The sequence below is a fragment of the Podarcis melisellensis genome, assembly GCF_964234715.1.
Source record: "Podarcis melisellensis genome assembly, chromosome: 11".
Classification (NCBI taxonomy): Eukaryota; Metazoa; Chordata; class Lepidosauria; order Squamata; family Lacertidae; genus Podarcis; species Podarcis melisellensis.
This window is the reverse complement of record NC_138543.1, coordinates 1,233,916-1,252,255: the sequence shown is the minus strand read 5'-3', so window position 1 is coordinate 1,252,255 and position 18,340 is coordinate 1,233,916. Positions and strand designations below refer to the sequence as shown.

The 18,340-nt window shown below is 42.7% G+C and overlaps 1 protein-coding gene across 2 annotated transcripts in view; it reads left to right on the top strand.

Moving 5' to 3' along the window:
* The first annotated feature begins 291 nt into the window (after positions 1-291).
* Positions 292-18,340, top strand: part of APBA1 (amyloid beta precursor protein binding family A member 1) — an 89,250-nt gene continuing 71,201 nt past the window's right edge. The window contains exon 1 of one of the 2 annotated variants that reach the window (XM_081930518.1): positions 292-383. The gene's annotated coding sequence lies outside the window, so the exon portion shown is untranslated. Of the gene's footprint in view, positions 384-7,489; positions 7,544-18,340 lie in introns of those variants that run through there. The other variant, XM_081930519.1, reaches the window with a different exon arrangement.

Sequence of the window (18,340 nt, the reverse complement as noted above, 5' to 3'; positions counted from 1 at the left end):
GCCTGAGCGAGGGGAACCCGGCCGGCCGGCCCTCTTCTCCTCGGCCCCTTTGCCTCTCCCCCCAGGCCTGCGGGCGACCCAAGCGGCGGCCGCCTCCTCCTCCTCCTCCTCGCCGGCCCCTCGCCGCGCCTCCTTCGGGGCCGAGCGTGAGGAGCGCGGAGGCGGGCGGAGGGCGGAGCGGAGGGCGGGCGAGGCGCTGGCCGGGAGGCTGCGGAGCCGAGCCGGGGCGGAGCCGGAGGAGGAAGATGGTGGAGCGCCAGGCCGGGCGAGCGGCTCCGCGGAAAGCTGCTTTCCAGGTGGGCCGCCCAGCCCAGCGCCGCCGCCGCCGCCTCGGCCTCCGCTGGGCGCCCTGAGTGCGGCGGGCGCCGCGGCTCCCCAGACAGGTAAGGGCCGGGAGATGCGCGGCTCCCTCGGGGCCGAGAAGGGGCTGTGGGGAAGCAGGCGCCGCCCGCCCGCCCGGCAGCCCCAGCGGCCCGCTAGGGAGGCAGAGCCGCCGGGTCTCCTCAGCCGCGGGAATGGCGCGGGGGCTCCTCGCTCGCTCGTCGGGCTGCGGGCATCTCGGCGGCGGGGGGGGGGGCGCGGCCGGGTCTCCGCCTTGCCTGAGGCTGCGGGGCCCGCCAGGTGCCGCATCGGAGGGGAAGCCGACCTCCCTCCGTCGGAGCCGCGGATGCGCCCGGCAGCCGCCTCCTCCTCCTGGCGGGGGTGGGATGGGGCCTCCGCCCGGGCGCCTCCCTGGGGCTTTCTCCCCTTTCTTAAAGGCTCGTTTTGAGAAGACCTGGCGTAGCTCTCCAATGGCTGTAACGTCAGATTTTTAAAAATGCTTCTAGACCATAATATCTCAAAAGGAACGGTACCCACCGCCAAGAATGAACGGAAAGGCTCACCCTTTTCCTGCCTCCGAACAATCCTTCATATTAAATGTATGCAAATGCAGGGGCGAGGGGCAGATCAGACATGTGACATAAATTTCTCGCTTCAAAGTATGCTGCTTATTTTGGTATGGATGTGCGCATCCATCAATATGCATTTAGGCATCCCTTTGTTTATGTATTTCCAGAGACCCATCTACATCATCCGAACAATATCTGAGTCACAGTACCTTACATTCTACTGCACTGCTGTCAAAATGCGAAGTGTTTTTTCTGTGTTTGCAGCCTGTGCCTCTCATACCTCCAGAAGCACACATACAATGCCATATTTATTGCAGGCTGAGAAATGGAGAAAAAAGTACAGTATTGTATTTTTGTTGCTGCATTAACAATAACACAAAACAGGAACCATTTCTCCTTTGTCTTAAATCTGAAAGTCATTTCAGAAACTTAGTATATCAAGCATATCCAGCATATCCCTAGTGGCATTTTTTTTGGTATTTTTTGGGGGGAGCTGTGAAGGGGCAGATCTGCATAACATCCATGCATCTCCATCCCTAAACATATTAAGACCAAAATCCTACGCATGCTTTCTTGGAAATAAGTCCCGTGGGTTTTGCTTATGAGTGAGCAATGACAGGATTGTGCTGCACAGCTGTGGTCCTTCATACACCGAGTGCCACATAAGCAACAGAAACCACAGTGTGGCTTACTTTTGAGTAAATATATAGTGGGTAGGACTATGTATGACCAGTTAAAGAAAGTACAGTTAAATCCATGGGGGATATTCCCAGTTGTGTGATTGACCATGGCCTCAAATTAAATCAATCTTTGTAATAATACTGTCCAAGATTTGATTGTCTTTTAATTCTAACTTATATACAGTGCTATTTTTCTAGAAAAAGGGGTGCTGGAACCCACCATGAACACCTCACTTGTTCTCTTATAATGGCAATGGTGCACCAGCTGAGAGGTGCCAGAACTGAGTTCAGGCAAGTTCCAGCTGAAAAAAAGCCCTGGGTATATATTTATTCTAAATAGGCAATCTAGGGTTCCTCATCACCACTGAAAGTCGTGCTGTTAGCCTGTTTTAAAGCACAGCATACTAGCCAATAGTATTTAGAAAATGAAAGCAAAACAGGAGTACTGTGTATATAGCTTTATTATAGCACTACATTTTCTGTATATGCCTCTGTTGCAGCTTTTTTGAGAGCAGTTTTGCTTTTAAGTTTGAAATCTAGAAAGTATGTACACGTCAGCTTCTTTTTGTCCTGCTGTGTTGTACCTTTAATAACTATGACTAGCAGAAATTCAGCAGGTGACTTTCTTTGTGGTTTGTAGGTTCTGCATTGGGGAATACTGCTACATTTCTCTTTGTCTCTTAGCTGTAACAGTTTTAGGAATCCCATCACTAAAAAGTGGGCATGCTTAATAGAAAGTTGGGTTTCGTTGTGGGAGATAATAGACTCAAATACTATGGAGGTAACTGAGTGGCTTTGGGCTAATCATGTTAACTTCAGATGGTGTTTATGAGACTATACAGTACATTGTGATAAAGTTGAAAGCCAGGTTGATTGAAAATATCTATTGTGTTTGCTATAAAATGATTGAAGAATGGTTGCAGTAAACTGAATTTAAAAGTGCCATAAACATCAGATTTGAACTGGTTTGGCCAAGTAATAGTAGTACTAGACATGTATCCTATAATTCATGGAGGTATAATGCCTCTTTTGTAGCTGTTCTAGCTTGCAGCTACATTTTTGTTATGCACTAATGCGCCTGGCTTGATTTGAAATAGGAGTAATGTCTTTTGACTGTTGTTTTGGATTCAATGTAAAGCCTCGCATTTTAGAAAGCTGGTATAGAAAAGATATTTGTAGTTTGAGTCATTGGTTGATTCATTGAAAGATTGCCAGGGGATTTAGACTCTAAGAAGAGAGTGCTGCTTGAGAGAAGTAGAAATGTTTTTCATATTGCATGCAGAAAATTTATTTTGTATTAGCTCAAAATGAATTCTGTTTGAAAAATGTACTGTTCTTAAAGCTATGATCCGAAGCATACTTGCTTGAAATCAGTTGAATATCTAAATGGATGCATTTAATACTGAGTTATAAACTTAAATTTTTTGAAGCTTCTAAGTGGTTTTTTAAAAATTGCAAAAATTGCAAAACCAGCAATAAGTAAAAAAAAAGCAATAAAATTCATTGGGAAAAACCCTCTAAACATGAATATGTAAAGTGGAAGGCAGCGATGTTACTTTTGCTTTTGTAATAATTGTTTTTTATTTGCTGGGATTAAAATAAAATTTAAAAATATGTAATGTATTAATTCGTTAAGAATAAGTATTTAAGGAGCTGAACTGTTTGATCATTGTCATTCTCAGTTCAACCCTTAATTGTCTTTAAGCTACATAGCTGCCTCTCTGATGTCTGATATCTTATAAAAGAAGCCTTAAGAATGAAAGGTGATACAAGAGACATTACACATACTTCTAAAAATCAAGAAAATCTTTAATAAAAATAGAAAAGAAGAATGAAAGGTGTTGTCTGTGACCTTCAAGGAAATGTACAAAGGTATCATTGACTAAATGTGGGGAACTGACCAAAAGCAGGCCGCCCAGCTTGCCAGCATGGAAAGGCAGGAGATGAAGGTCTTCCTTCCCCTCAAGGTTTCACAGAAGGTTGTTCTGACTCACAATCACTGAATTAATTTGAACTCTGCATTTAAGAAATTACAACAGTGCACCATTGCAGCATTTTAGATATAATACCTCTTCATTCTTCCCCTTCCAGTTCCATCCTGCAGCAGCACAAAATGAAATTTAGGTCTCTTTTACATAAACTCAGGCCACCTATTACAGAGTTCTTTCTGTGTGCATTTCTATAGGGTGTTTCTCCACCTTTTTCAAAAAACCAAAATCATCTCTGTGGGCAGAGCAAGACCAGATGGAAATGGAGCTTATTCAGACCTTTCTCATCTGGTCCCCAGAGGACCCCATATGTTTTCTCTCATATATATAAATGGTAGAAGAAGCTTCAAAAGGTTGCTCTAGAGCTGAAAAAAATGATCAAAGGGGAGAGGATTAAGCACACTCTCTACTTTCAGTCTTTCTCTGCTTAGATTGATTTTGGTTTTAAAAAGAAGAAAAAAACAGGTAGAAAGAACTTCATGGAGTTAGACAGAATCTTTAATCAATGCTTGTGTATTTTCTTAAGATTGCAGAAATATCTCAGCCTGCCATTCTTTGTGTTGTGTGATGTACGGCACACAGTTTTGCTTAAATTTCCCTTGTGCTGTTATGGTTCCCTTCAACCTTCCTCTTGGTTTAGTCTACAGTTGGTTTCCCTGGCCCTCTCCAGACGTTGATGACTACATCATCCCTGCTGGAAGCAGGAGTCCAACAGCATTGGGAGGGCCATAGTGTACCTGCCTTGATTTAAATAGAACAAGGAACAGGATCTGGGAGACCCTGGAAGCACAAATTTTCTTATTTCAGTGTGAGAGCTTGTTTGTGGTGTTGGCTGTTTGTTTTCAGGAGTTTCACATGAATGTATGTGAGGAAAAATATGTGGAATCATATATATGTGTATGTATATATACATACATACATACAGTTTAATACATTTTATTATGACCTTGTTCAAATGTGATACCAGGTCTTCAAGAAGAACTGACCCTAATGGGACACTGAAGGCACTCAAATTCTTTTGTTAAACAGGTCCCTTGACCATGATTCATAAAATATTGGCCTGCCAACACCTGCGCTACAAGTTTTTGGTCCACTCACAATGCACATACTGGCAAGGCTAGCTGGTTTTGAATGAAACACCAGGCATGTCTAACACTGTGTGGGTAAGCTATTCTTGATCACCCAGAAACTTATTTAAATCGGGGCCAGACCAAGTTTGGTGTCAGTCTTCGTAAAAAAAAAAGCTGGAAATGTCAGATTCGGCCGCTGGACTAAAATCTATGGGAAAACAAGAGTGTACCCTTTCACAACCAATTGATAGGATTGTGCTTACTGCTGGGTTATAATATTGGTTGAAAAGCATTACTAGGGTGTTGGAATGATGACACTTGACTATGACTTGACTGGGTAGACAATGTCACTGTGCTCAAGAGTTGCTTCCTCCAGTGTCTGTAAATACTGCAGTGAAGCAACACCCTCTAGTGCCCATTAATTCTTGCTTCCAGACTAAAATATGTGAGAAAACAAGGGGCTCACACATTAGAGCTCACAGGTTTGGCAGACTCTTAGCAAATACATTCTTGCCAGCCACTGTGAGGTGAAACCCATCACAAGTGGGGTCCACAGGGTTATGTCCTGGGCCCTTTGTTGTTCAACATTATAAAAGACTTGGATGAAGGTCTTGAGGAGATGTTTGGGAAGTTTTTGAGGTTTGACATTTTCTTATGTTTGTATATGTGCTGGAAGCTGCCAGGGTAGCTGGGGAAACTGATGGGTGGAGTATTGTTGCTGCTGCTGCTATTATCATCATCATCATCGTCATCATCATCATCATTATTAAATTTGCAGATAACACCAAACTGGGAAGGGTAACTAATGCTGCAGAAGACAGAATCAGAATTCAAAATGACCATATAACAGATTGGAGAACTGGGCCCAAGTTAACAAAATGAATTTCAATAGGGACAAATGTAAAGTTCTGCACTGAGGCAGGAAGAACCAGATGCACAAATATACTGGATTTCCAGTAGTACATGTGTAAAGGATTTAGGGGTCTTAGGAGACCACAAGCTTAACATGAGTCAACTGTGATGCAGCAGCAAAAAAACTAATGCTATTCTAGGCTGCATCAAGAGAAGTATAGTGTCCAGGTCAAGTAAAGCAATAGTACCACTCTATTCAGTTTCGCTCAGACCACACCTAGAATACTCTGTCCAATTTTGGGCACCACAATTTAAGAAGGATGTTGACAAGCTGGAAGGTGTGCAGAGGAGGGCGACCAAGATAGTCAAGGGTCTGGAAACTTAGCCCTACGAGGAGCGCTTGAAGGAGCTGGGTATGATTAACCTGGAAAAGAGGAGACTGGGAGGAGATGGCATCAGTAGGATAGCTCAGTTGGATAGAGCATGTTGCTGATAATCATAATCATAATCATAATCATCATAATAATAATAATAATAAATAATTAATAATAATTTATTATTTATACCCCGCCCATCTGGCTGAGTTTCCCCAGCCACTCTGGGCGGCTTCCAATCAAGTGTTAAAAACAATACAGCATTAAATATTAAAAACTTCCCTAAGCAAGGCTGCCTTCAGATGTCTTTTAAAGATAAGACAGCTGCTTTTTCCCTTCACATCTGAAGGGAGGGCGTTCCACAGGGCGGGTGCCACTACCGAGAAAGCCCTCTGTCTGGTTCCCTGTAACCTCACTTCTTGCAATGAGGGAACCGCCAGAAGGCCCGCAGCGCTGGATAACACCAAGGTTGCAGGTTCAGTTCCCATAAGGGACAGTTGCATATTCCTGCATTGCAGGGGGTTGGACTAGATGATCCTCAGGGTTCCTTCCAACTCTATGATTCTGTATTATAACTGTCTTGAAATATCTAAAGGAATCTCACATGGACGATGGAACAAGCTTGTTTTCTCGTGCTCTGTAGGCTAGAACCCAAACCAATGGCTTCAAGTTACAAAGAAGGATGATTCCGACTAAACATCTGGAAGAACTTTCTGAGGGTAAGAGCTATTCAACAGGGGAATGGACTCCTTTGAGAGGTGGTGGACTCTCCTTCCTTGGAGGTTTTTAAGCAGAGGTTGGATGTCATTTATGTTCTAGTTGAGATTCCTGCAGGATCCCTCTCCTTAGCAAATATCTTAGCAGGAGCGAGGCGGGGATCTCTCAGCTGGGAAGGGAGGCTTTGCCCTCTCCAGCTGAGCTGCCACGAGAGATCCCTGCCGCTGCTCCAGCTTGCACAGGAGTAGGAGCTGGATCGGGCTGCTCAGCTGGGGAGGTGCAGGCTCCATCGCACTTTCCATTGAGGGGTTCGCGCTGGGAAGGGAGGCTTCGCGCTCCCCAGCTGAGCTGCCCCGATCCAGCTCCTCCACCTTTGCAAGCAGGAGCGGGGGCACTCAAAATAGAAGTGTGGCACTGAAAAATGAAGTGTAACACTCAAAACGGAACAGTTCGGATTCTGAAAAAAGTTCACAAACCGGAATACCTACTTCCGGGTTTGCGGCATTCAATTTCCAAGTTGTTCATGAATTAAGCTGTTTGAAAACCTAGGTACCACTGTATATTTCAGTGGGCAGAGAGGCAGACAATATGCGGTGGACACCCCAACAGAGCTATAATGGCTTGAGTGTGCTTCCTTGGGCAACTTCCTTATTGCCCATCTGAAAAAAGAAGGGGACTTCCTAGGGGAATGTTACAGTGCCTAGGGGATTGTAACATGCATTGCTCTGGAATGGGCCAGGGGCTAGATCTCTGGGTGTTCTTCAGTAAATCAGCAAATGTTTCTAAATTCCAATAGTTTAATAGAAAATTATAATATATGTGTATGCTATAGCTGGATGGCTTGGTGCTGATCTCTTAACCTTCATGTTCCCCACCCGGTTTCCTTGACTGTGTCTTACACACCCCAGTGCCATGACTCAAAATTTCCCAGAACATCTGCCTCAGTGAGATTGCTGTTGCAATGAGAAACAGGTAATAAACATTTTAAATATGTGCTTAAAAGTTGTACAATGTGGCTTTTATAGATGTGTAGTCTGTGTTGATGGTGATTGGAAAAAATGGTGGGGTTTTTTTTGGGGGGGGCGATTGTCAGGGAAGAGTTAGAAGTCTCCAGTTTCTCAGAAAAGAACAAGAAGCGTTTGTGTGGTGATCTGAAGAGGACAACGACCAGGCCTGACAGAATACCTTCTTTTTTTTTTTTAATATATTTTATTAAGTTTTTTTTTCATACAAATGCATATTTAACAAACAGAATAAATTTCATAACATCCTTTCATTCTATTGTGGACTCCCTCACGTCTCCCGCTTCCACTTTCATCATTACAAACAGATTTTTCCAAGCAAATTATCATCTTGTTTATGATCTTAAATCCAATATTTAAGTTTAACTCAGAATTGAAAATGTAATTTAATGGTAGACAGTTATTTCTACTCTGACTTCCTTGTTATGATTCAACCAAATTACAATACTTTTGCAAATAAATCTTGAATTTCTTCCAGTCTTCTTCAACCCTCTCCTCTCCCAGGTCACGGATTCTGCCCGTCATCTCAGCTAGTTGCATATAGTCCATCAGCTGCATCTGCCATTCTTCCAGTGTGGGTAGATCTTGGGTTTTCCAGTTCTTAGCAATAAGTATCCTTGCCGCCGTTGTAGCATACATAAAAAATGTTCTGTCCTTCTTTAACACGTTCTGGCCGACCATGCCCAGAAGGAAGGCCTCTGGTTTCTTGGTGAAGGTATACTTAAACACCTTTTTTAATTCATTATATATCATTTCCCAGAAGGCCTTCACTCTAGGACAGGTCCACCAGAGGTGAAAGAATGTTCCTTCCTTTTCCTTACACTTCCAACATTTATTATCAGACGAATGGTATATTTTAGCCAATTTCACTGGGGTCATGTACCATCTATATATCATTTTCATTACATTTTCCTTCAGAGCATTACATGCTGTGAAGTTCAGCCCAGTGGTCCATAACCTTTCCCAGTCCTCAAACATAATGTTATGCCCAATATCCTGGGCCCACTTTATCATAGCCGATTTAACCGTTTCGTCTTGTGTGTTCCATTTCAGCAGCAAGTTATACATTTTTGAAAGTACCTTGGTCTTAGGTTCTAACAATTCTGTTTCCAATTTCGATTTCTCCACCTGGAATCCTAACTTTTTATCATTCTTAAACACTTCTTTGATCTGAGCATAGTGTAACCAGTCTCGCACTTTATCTTTCATTTTCTCTAAACTCTGCAGTTTCCAATTGTCTCCATCTCTTTCTAATATTTCCCAATATTTTGGCCAATTGGCCTCCATATTAGGTCTTTTTCGGGCCTTAGCCTCCAAGGGTGACAGCCACCTCGGTGTTTTGTTCTCTAATAAGTCTTTGTATCTTATCCAGACATTAAATATTGCTTTTCTGACAATATGGTTCTTAAAGACCTTGTTAATCTTAACCTTATCGTACCATAAATATGCATGCCATCCAAATGCATTGTTAAAACCTTCCAAATCCAGCACGTCCGTGTCCTCAAGAAGTAGCCACTCTTTTAGCCAGCAGAAAGCTGCGGCTTCATAGTACAACTTTAAGTCTGGCAGGGCAAAGCCCCCTCTTTCTTTTGCGTCCGTTAATATCTTAAACTTAATTCTGGGCTTTTTGCCCTGCCAGACAAATTTAGAGATATCTTTCTGCCACTTCCGGAAGCACTCCGTTTTGTCTACAATCTGCAATGTCTGAAACAAAAACAACATTTTTGGAAATACATTCATCTTGATAGCAGCTATTCGACCTAACAATGAAAGTTTTAATTTTGACCAGCTATCCAAGTCTCTCTTAATTTCAGACCAACATTTTTCATAGTCTGACAGAATACCTTCTGCTCTGCGCCTCTTCACTATAAGTAAGAAGGAGAAGCCAAAATGGAGGGAGCTGAGGCGCAAGTTGGGCAAGGAGAAACCCCAGCGCTCCAGCTAACATTACAGGACTTATGGCAACAGAACTTACAGTTGAAAAGTCAAGTCGACGTACTATCAGCAGCATTGGGAGAACATAGAACCATGCTGCAAGCGACGTGTGGAGATAGAGTGAGTAAAACATTTAGTGTACGTCCACGTAGCTTCAAGGGAGAAAGCTCTGAATACATGGCTTTCAAGACAGAAATTTCTTACATAATTGAGATAAAGGATAAAGAATTTCAATCTGAGCAAGAGAAGGTTGCTTATGTGATTAATTTCTTGGAAGGGAGGGCTAAGGACTGTGTTATACCCCTAATATCTCAGAGGGATGCCGCCCTAGAAAATCTACAAATTTTTCTGCAGTATCTAGACGCGATTTTCTTAGACCCTGCGCATGAAGTAACCACAGCTAGGCAGCTGTTGAGAATGAGACAAGGAAAAGACACTGTGGGAGTTTATTGGTCCAACTTTAGTTTGCTGGTGCAGAAATTAAAATGGGATCTGAATTCCCCAACAGTTGCAGCCCTTTTTAGGGAAGGACTGAATAATGAGATTTTAGACCAATTGGCCCAAATGCCAGAACCTAGCATTTGAAAGTACAGAGAGCAGAGCGGGCAACGTGCCAGGACAAGAGCGGCCAGAGCCCATGGAATTGGGGGCAGCCAGACCCCTCCCAGTTACTACCTCTTCCATGGTAAGAGGAAATGCAGGGAGAGGAAGAGACACGAGGCGTTGCTTTGTCTGTGGAAAACCAGGGCATCTAGCACGACAATGTCGCAATCGTAAAGGATGGGAGTCTATATCTGGAGCAGACATGGGAGAAGACAATTGCCCGAAGAAACTGCATCAGGGAAACGAATGTCCCCGGCTGGAAATGGGAGCTTGCAGCCGGGTGGAGAAGCAATAGAAGGCTCTCACGCTGAACCACCTATTCCAGGACTAACACTGAAGGTGCAACTACAACTACCCAATGGACACAGGGTCCAGGTAGAGGCGCTGTTAGACTCAGGAGCGTCAGCAGATTTCATAGACCAGAAATTGGTACAGGAACACAAAATCGCTTTGTTACCTTTGAATTTCCCACTGCGAGTGAAAACAATCGACGACAGACCGCTACTTTCAGGAGATGTGACTTACAAGACTCCACCAATGAGAATGGATATGGGTAATCACTCAGAGACCAGGGCATTTCATGTGACCAAACTAGCTGGGCACCCGATGGTGCTGGGCATGAGTTGGCTCAATCGTCATAATCCGGTGATTGCCTGGCATCAAAGGTTTTTGGTTTTTGGTTCGATCTATTGTATGACACATTGTTTGGGGCAAAAGGGGAAAATCTCGGTGGAAGTAATGGGAACAGAGGTGGAAGGGAAGTTGATGGGGAATGAAAGTGAGATTCCGTCACAATATATTGCTTATCGGGATGTTTTTTGTGAAAAAGAAGCGGATAAACTTCCACCACATAGGCCCTATGATTGCAAGATAGATCTAGTCCCTGGGGCACAGTTGCCACCAAGCAAGATATATGCCATGTCGGAAGTAGAATCTGCAGCATTGAGGGAGTTCCTGCAAAAGAATTTGCAGAGAGGTTTTATTAGAGTCCACGGCCTCTGGGGGTGCTCCCGTCTTTTTTGTCAAAAAGAAAGGGGAGGAAGGGGCACCGAGATTAGTATGTGGCTTCAGAATCCTTAACAGCCAAATGAAGCCTCGCGTGTGCCCACTGCCATGTATAGATGACCTCTTAGAGAGAGTAAGGTCAGCCAAAGTCTTTACCAAGCTTGATCTACGAGGAGCATATAATCTGATAAGGGTCAGAGAAGGGGATGAGTGGAAAACCAGTTTTTGTACTAAGTATGGTGCATTTGAATTCTTGGTAATGCCTTTTGGCTTGCAAAATGGCTCAGGGGTATTTCAAACCTTCATCAATCATGTCTTAGCAGGTATACTGGATCAGTTCTGTGTCTCTTATTTAGATGACCTCTTAATATATAGTGAAAGTATGGAGGAACATGTAAAACATGTCACGCAGGTGTTAGAGAGATTGAGGACCAACAGGTTATATGTGAAGTTAGAAAAGTGTAAGTTCCACACACAAAAGGTGGAGTTCCTGGGATATTGCATTTCCCACGAAGGGGTGCACATGGACCCCAGTAAAGTTCAGGCAGTGGTGGAATGGGAGGCACCTAAAACTAAGAAAGATCTACAGAGGTTTTTAGGATTTGCTAATTTCTATCGTAAATTCATAGGTAATTACTCCAAAACCACAATGCCACTGACTGATTGTCTAAGAGGCAAGGGGCCATTCAGATGGTCTGAGGAAGCACAGAAGGCCTTTGATAAATTAAAGGTGGTGTTTGCTTCAGAAAAATATCTTATGCACCTAGATCCAAGTAAACGTATAAAGGTAGAAACTGACGCCTCTGATAGGGCTATTGGGGCCATTCTGCTGCAACAGGACAAGGAAGGGGACTGGAGACCCTGTGCCTTCTACTCTAGAAAATTAAATCAATCAGAACAAAACTACACCATATTTGATAAGGAACTTTTAGCTGTGCATGCTGCCTTTAAAGTGTGGAGACATTTTTTGGAAGGGGCGTCACATCAGGTGGTGGTACAAACAGATCATAAGAATTTAGAGTATTGGAGAACTGCTAGACAGCTAAACCAAAGGCAAATTAGGTGGGCGGAGTTTTTTGCTGGGTTTAATTTTAGGATTGAGTACATACCTGGGCATCAAAACGTTCGTGCAGATGCGCTACCGCGCAAACCTGAGTATATGGAAGGGGAAGCACCTCCCAAGTTGCGAGAAATGCTGAGATCGGATCAGTGGGGATGTGCAGCCGTAGTAGTGGACGGCAGGGAATTCCAGCGATTGACAGTAACAGATGAGTTTGCACAAAAGAAAATGGAGGAACTGAGAAAAGGTAGAGGGGAAGAGGAAGGTTTCAAGGAAAAAGGTGGATTGTTGTACAGGAGAGGGGTGCTGTATGTACCTGAAGGTGAATTAAGAGGTAAAGTGTTGAGGCAACATCATGATAACCCGACTGCAGGACATTTTGGTAGAGAAAAGACCCTGTATTAGATCACACGGCAGTTTTGGTGGCCAAAGTTGAGGGAGGAGGTAACGCAATATGTAAGAGGTTGTGAAGTATGTCAACGAGCCAAGGCACCCAGAGCAGCTCCCGCAGGGTTGTTGCAACCTATGCCCACGCCGGGAAGGCCTTGGGATGTGGTGTCTATGGATTTTATAACTGATTTACCGTCATCGCATAGGCAAACAGTGATCTTTGTGGTGGTTGACATGCTAACCAAGATGGCACATTTCATATCATGTGCCAAAATTCCAACCGCACAGGAAACTGCAAAGATGTTTTTAGATAATATTTTTAGGTTGCATGGTATGCCATCACAAATCATTTCAGATAGAGGGGCCCAATTTACATCACAATTTTGGAGGAGGTTAATGCAGTTACTAGATGTGGAGCTAAGCCTCACGTCGGCGAGACACCCGCAAACCAATGGGGAAGCTGAAAGAACGAATGCAACACTACAACAATATCTGCGGTGTTATGCTGGTTATCAGCAGAGCGGGTGGTTAGAGAAGTTGAGTCTAGCAGAGTTTGCGTATAATAATGCAATGCATGTGTCTACGGGCAGAGCCCCATTTGTGGCAAACTATGGCTTGCACCCAAGGGCATTCCCAGGTCAAGAGGAGCAGTTAGCAGTACCAGCAGCAGAACAAATTATAGAGGAGTTGAGGTGCATTCATGAGATATTGAAAGAGGATTTGGAAGAAGCTAAAGAGGCTTACAAGAGAGCTGCAGACAGGCACCAGCGAGTTGGGGAATAAATCCAAGTAGGGAGCTGGGTATGGCTGTCTACCAAGGGACAACCAATACAAGGGAGGTGTAAAAAGCTAGAACCAAGGAGATTGGGACCTTTCCAAGTAAAGGCTCAAATTAACCCAGTCGCTTTCAAGCTTCATTTGCCTGAAAAAATGAAAATACACCCTGTATTTCATAGATCTTTATTGTCAGTGTTTGTACCAGCGCGTAAGTATCAAAGTTCAAGGGAACCACCTCCTTTCCCCACCACGATGGGGGAAGAGGAGACCGAAGTGGAAGAGATATCAGACTCGAGAATAAGTAGGAGGAAATTACAGTATTTGGTTGCATGGAAAGGGTTAGATGAGTCTGAGAACTCATGGGAACCAGCAGAAAAAATAAACGTTCCAGAATTGCAGAGAGAATTTCATAGAAAATATCCCCACAAGCCAAAACCCCATAACTGCCATCTTCAAGAAATTTTTGAAGAGACAGATAGCGAGGAAGAAGAGTTCATAGGGTTCGGTCCTTCAGAAACAGAGGAGAGCGAGGAGGAGGAGGAAGGGGGGCTTAGGGGAGGGGGTGATGTCAGGGAAGAGTTAGAAGTTTCCAGTTTCTCAGAGGGAGAAAGCATTCCCCAAGGGGGGAAGGAGAGCAGTGAATCTAACAGAAGGGAGCAAGAGGAACAAGAGGGAGGGACCGGCTGTTCCCAGGAAAGGCAAGGGTTCAGTTCTAGCTCAGATTGGGAGGAGGGGAGATACAGGCCAGCTCTAGCCAGGAGGGTAGAAAAAAGAGGGGAAAGCGAAGGGAAGGGCGCCTTCGCCATTTTGAGAGTGGCTGGTCATGGAGAAGCAGAGCTCAGAAGGGATCTGAAAGAAGTGACTCTGAGGAAGAATAGTTAAAGTTAAGAACCGTTTATAAGATTGTTTTGTTAATACGCAATAAAAAGTTTTATAAAAGAACAAGAAGCGTTTGTGTGGTGATCTGAAGAGGACAACGACCAGGCCTGACAGCGATACAGATCATTGATCAACATAATCAACACGAAACTCAAAGCAGCACAAAGGCATTTTTTAATAGCCACTAAAAAGAAGTATTCCCATTCAAGTCTGATTGTTGCCAATGGACTCTACAAAATGATATGCTGTTTTCAAAATGGAAATCAATTGGTGTTTTCACCTGCACTTTTCAGTCGCAGCTTGCACAGTACTACCTGATAAGCATATGTTAGGATACTGAAGATAATCATTCTTTTATTTTTAATAGAGCTAAACCCAGTCTTTATGCTAGAGTTCGTATCGGTTCAATTAATGCTCATTTGAATAATCTGAATGTAGAGACAGTGCTATTTGATAAATAAAATTATAGGAATTAATTCACTGAATTTCATGTGAGAAAAAAAAGTTTTCCTGACTGAAGCTATTCCATAAGTGTTTATGATACATGGAAAGAAAATGAATTGGGTTGTTTGAAATATTTATATATTTAAGCTAAATAAGTTTGGAAAATGCAGGCCTGCAAAATTTTCAGCAGCTCCAAAAGTTCAAATATTATTCACCTAATGAAAGGCTTGGGCTTCCTTTGCCAAACGCTTGGTATTTTACAAAAGTGGTAAGGGGATAAATTCTTTATTATGAGATGACAAATTATTTTATTATTTTATTAGCAATAGAGAAGGAGAAATAGATGAGTAAATTAGTCTGCCTAACTGCGAGCGTAAAATTTTATTTTAGAGAAGAAAGGTTTTTTAAACTTTTCTATGGAATTACTCAGAAATGTAATGAAAATATTGGCCTCGTTCAGATTACCATATCTTGGTGGAATACTAAGGTAAGCCAGAGCCTTTTGTCCCCCCCCCCCGCCTCCTCTCTCCTTTATTAGCCATGCACAGTAATGAAACCTGCAAGTCTCCAATTTGAACTACCCCAATGACTTAAACCACTCTTTGAAGCTGTTTGAAGCTGTTGCTTCTGAATCTGATAAACATAGTTTCCTGGTTTGGACAAAATGGAAACTTTTGAGTCAAATTGCTGCATGCTGCAAAAAGAGGAGAGAAGGGCAAATGGCCATAAGGCTCAAGCTGAGATATAATTTGTTTGAGTGGGGCTGTCCTATTTGAGCATTTGGTGTCTGTATACATGGAAAGCGAATACTCTACAGTGGTACCTTGGTTCTCAAACATAATCCATTCCAGAAGTCCGTTCCAAAACCAAAGCATTCCAAAACCAAGGTGCGCTTTCCCATAGAAAGTAAGGCAAAACGGATTAATCCATTCCAGACAATTAAAAACAACCCCTAAAGCAGGAATCTAAAATTAAATTTAACAGAAATTTTAGTATCTAATGAGACCATTGATCCATAAAATGCAAGCAATAAACAATGTTAATGGTTGTCTTTCCTTTGCTGCTTTTTCCATTTCTGCAGTAGCACAATCAATCAATCAATCAGTAGCTGAACTGGGTTCTACACAGTCACAAAAACAAAAAACCCACACAAACAAAAACACAAAAAATAGCAAAAACAAAAGCACCAAATATAAGCTCCAAATATCACCTCCGAACACTGCAATCAGAAATGAAAGACTTCTGTTGGAATGGTAGGATGCAAATTAGCAGTGCAACACTCAAAACGGAAGCTCAGGACTCAAAATGGAGCCTATTCGGCTTCCAAAACAAAGTTCGAAAACTGGAACACTCACTTCCGGGTTTTCAGTGTTTGGGTTCCAATTACCGTATTTTTTGCTCCATAAGACACACTTTTTTCCTCCTAAAAAGTAAGGGGAAATGTTTGTGCGTCTTATAGAGTGAATGCCTATGGACGTCGGTGGGCTCCCGCTGCAGTTGCGAGTGGAGGATCCATGGTTCCCCTTCCTTCCCTCCTCTGAGGCTTGCTTTAAAGCAGCAAAGCAGACAGGAGCTGCCTGCTTTGCTGCTTTAAATAGTTTAGTACAACATTTGATTCAGAATATTTTTTTTCGTGTTTTCCTCATCTAAAAACTAGGTGTGTCTTATGGTCAGGTGCGTCTTATGGAGTGCAAAATACGGTAGATACTCAAGTGCTTCCATCAGGGTTAGTTTGTGTCTTTATAAGGACGGATTGGGTAAAACCTTTTCAGGTGGTTCAAAATTGACTACTTCAACCCCTCATTAACCTATTTGCAGAGAAACAACATTTTAGGAGGTTCTTGTTCAGAGTTCAAATGGTGGTAGTAGTGATGTGAGGTGAGAATATTCTCCAGAGAATATTATCAAGAATGAGAATATTCTTGAGAATATTCTCTGCTAGAAAATTCTCCAGAGAATATTCTCTACAAACTGTAAATTCTAATGTAAGAACCAGTTTTACAATCCACATTAAAAAAATCTAGTAAGCTTTGTTACCAGTGGAAATGAAGATGGTGACATCCTCTTCAGATGTTTGAGTCAATATAAATTTATAAAAATTGTTAAAAAGGTACCCCTGCCCATACGGGCCAGTCATGTCCGACTCTAGGGTTGTGCGCTCATCTCGCTCAAGAGGCCGGGAGCCAGCGCTGTCCGGAGACACTTCCGGGTCATGTGGCCAGCGTGACTAAGCGGCATCTGGCGAGCCAGCACCAGCGCCGCACACGGAAACGCCGTTTACCTTCCTGCTATAAAGCGGTACCTATTTATCTACTTGCACTTAGGGGTGCTTTCGAACTGCTAGCTGGGCAGGAGCTGGGACCGAACAACGGGAGCTCACCCTGCCGCGGGGATTCGAACCACCAACGTTGCGATCAGCAAGTCCTAGGCACTGAGGTTTTACCCACAGCGCCACCCGCGTCCCACAATAAACATTGTTACTTAAAGCCTGTTTTTAAAATAAATTTTTATCTTGTGACAATTTATCAGTTATAATTTAAATATGTTGTGTGTCGCCGTACTTGTCTAAGCAGATAGTAATTCGTATTTCTGATTTATGTAACTTGTCATTACTGATTGTGTTTATTTTCTGGAAATAATAGCATTTATTTTAAACTTTATATTGATTTTATTAGTGTTGCACTGAAAATACTGTACCATGTAGATATGCTTATTAAAGAACATACTCATGTAGCAGACCTGAGTTTCTTTTATATTCCTTTTACTTTTAAAGCTACATTTCATACATATACAACATAATTAGAATTCAAAGTTGATGGTAAATATACGGTTAGTAGCAGGCTTAGTAATTAACGTGAGTCATTCATGTTGAATTTTCAATTTCAAGTTTGGTGCAAAAAATCAAAGAATGTGAATTCACTTCATTGCCCCATTGAATAAAAGTATCTGTACAGATTTTGGTTGCCATCTGAACAAGTTTATCCATGAATAAACATTTATATTAACTAATTATATCATTTTCAATTCATTAAAATGAATAATTGGCAATTTTAAATGAAAATTCTCTAATATTCTCATTAATCATGAATATTCTTGAGAATATTCTCCAAAAGATTATTCTCGAGAATTTAACATCACTAGGTGGTAGCAGCAATCGCTTATATTTTCCTTGGCAATTGTGATACAGACCATCTCACTATTCCTAGAATTTGGCGATAACTCCCAAGTTTCTGTGTTTCTCCAGCTAATATGAAAACATAGGCAGTACAGTCATACTTTGGGTTAAAGTCGCTTTAGGTTGAGCGTTTTCAAGTTGCGTTCCGCGGCAACCCAGAAGTAACGGAACAGGTTATTTCTGGGTTTTGCCGCTTGGGCATGCGCAGACGCTCAAAATGACGTCATGTGCATGTGCAGAAGCAGCGACTCGCACACGTGCAGACGTTCTGCTCAGGATGCGAACGGGGCTCCGGAACGGATCCTGTTCGCATCTAGAGGTACCACTGTATTGCTGTATGTTCAAATATTACGGTTATCTAGGGTTACCTGCCAACCACTTGGTGATGTTGTTTGCTTAGCATCTCTTTACACATCTGCATTGATTTGTCATGCATTTCTGCACAGTATTCCAAGATGGCAAGAAGGGCAACATTGCCT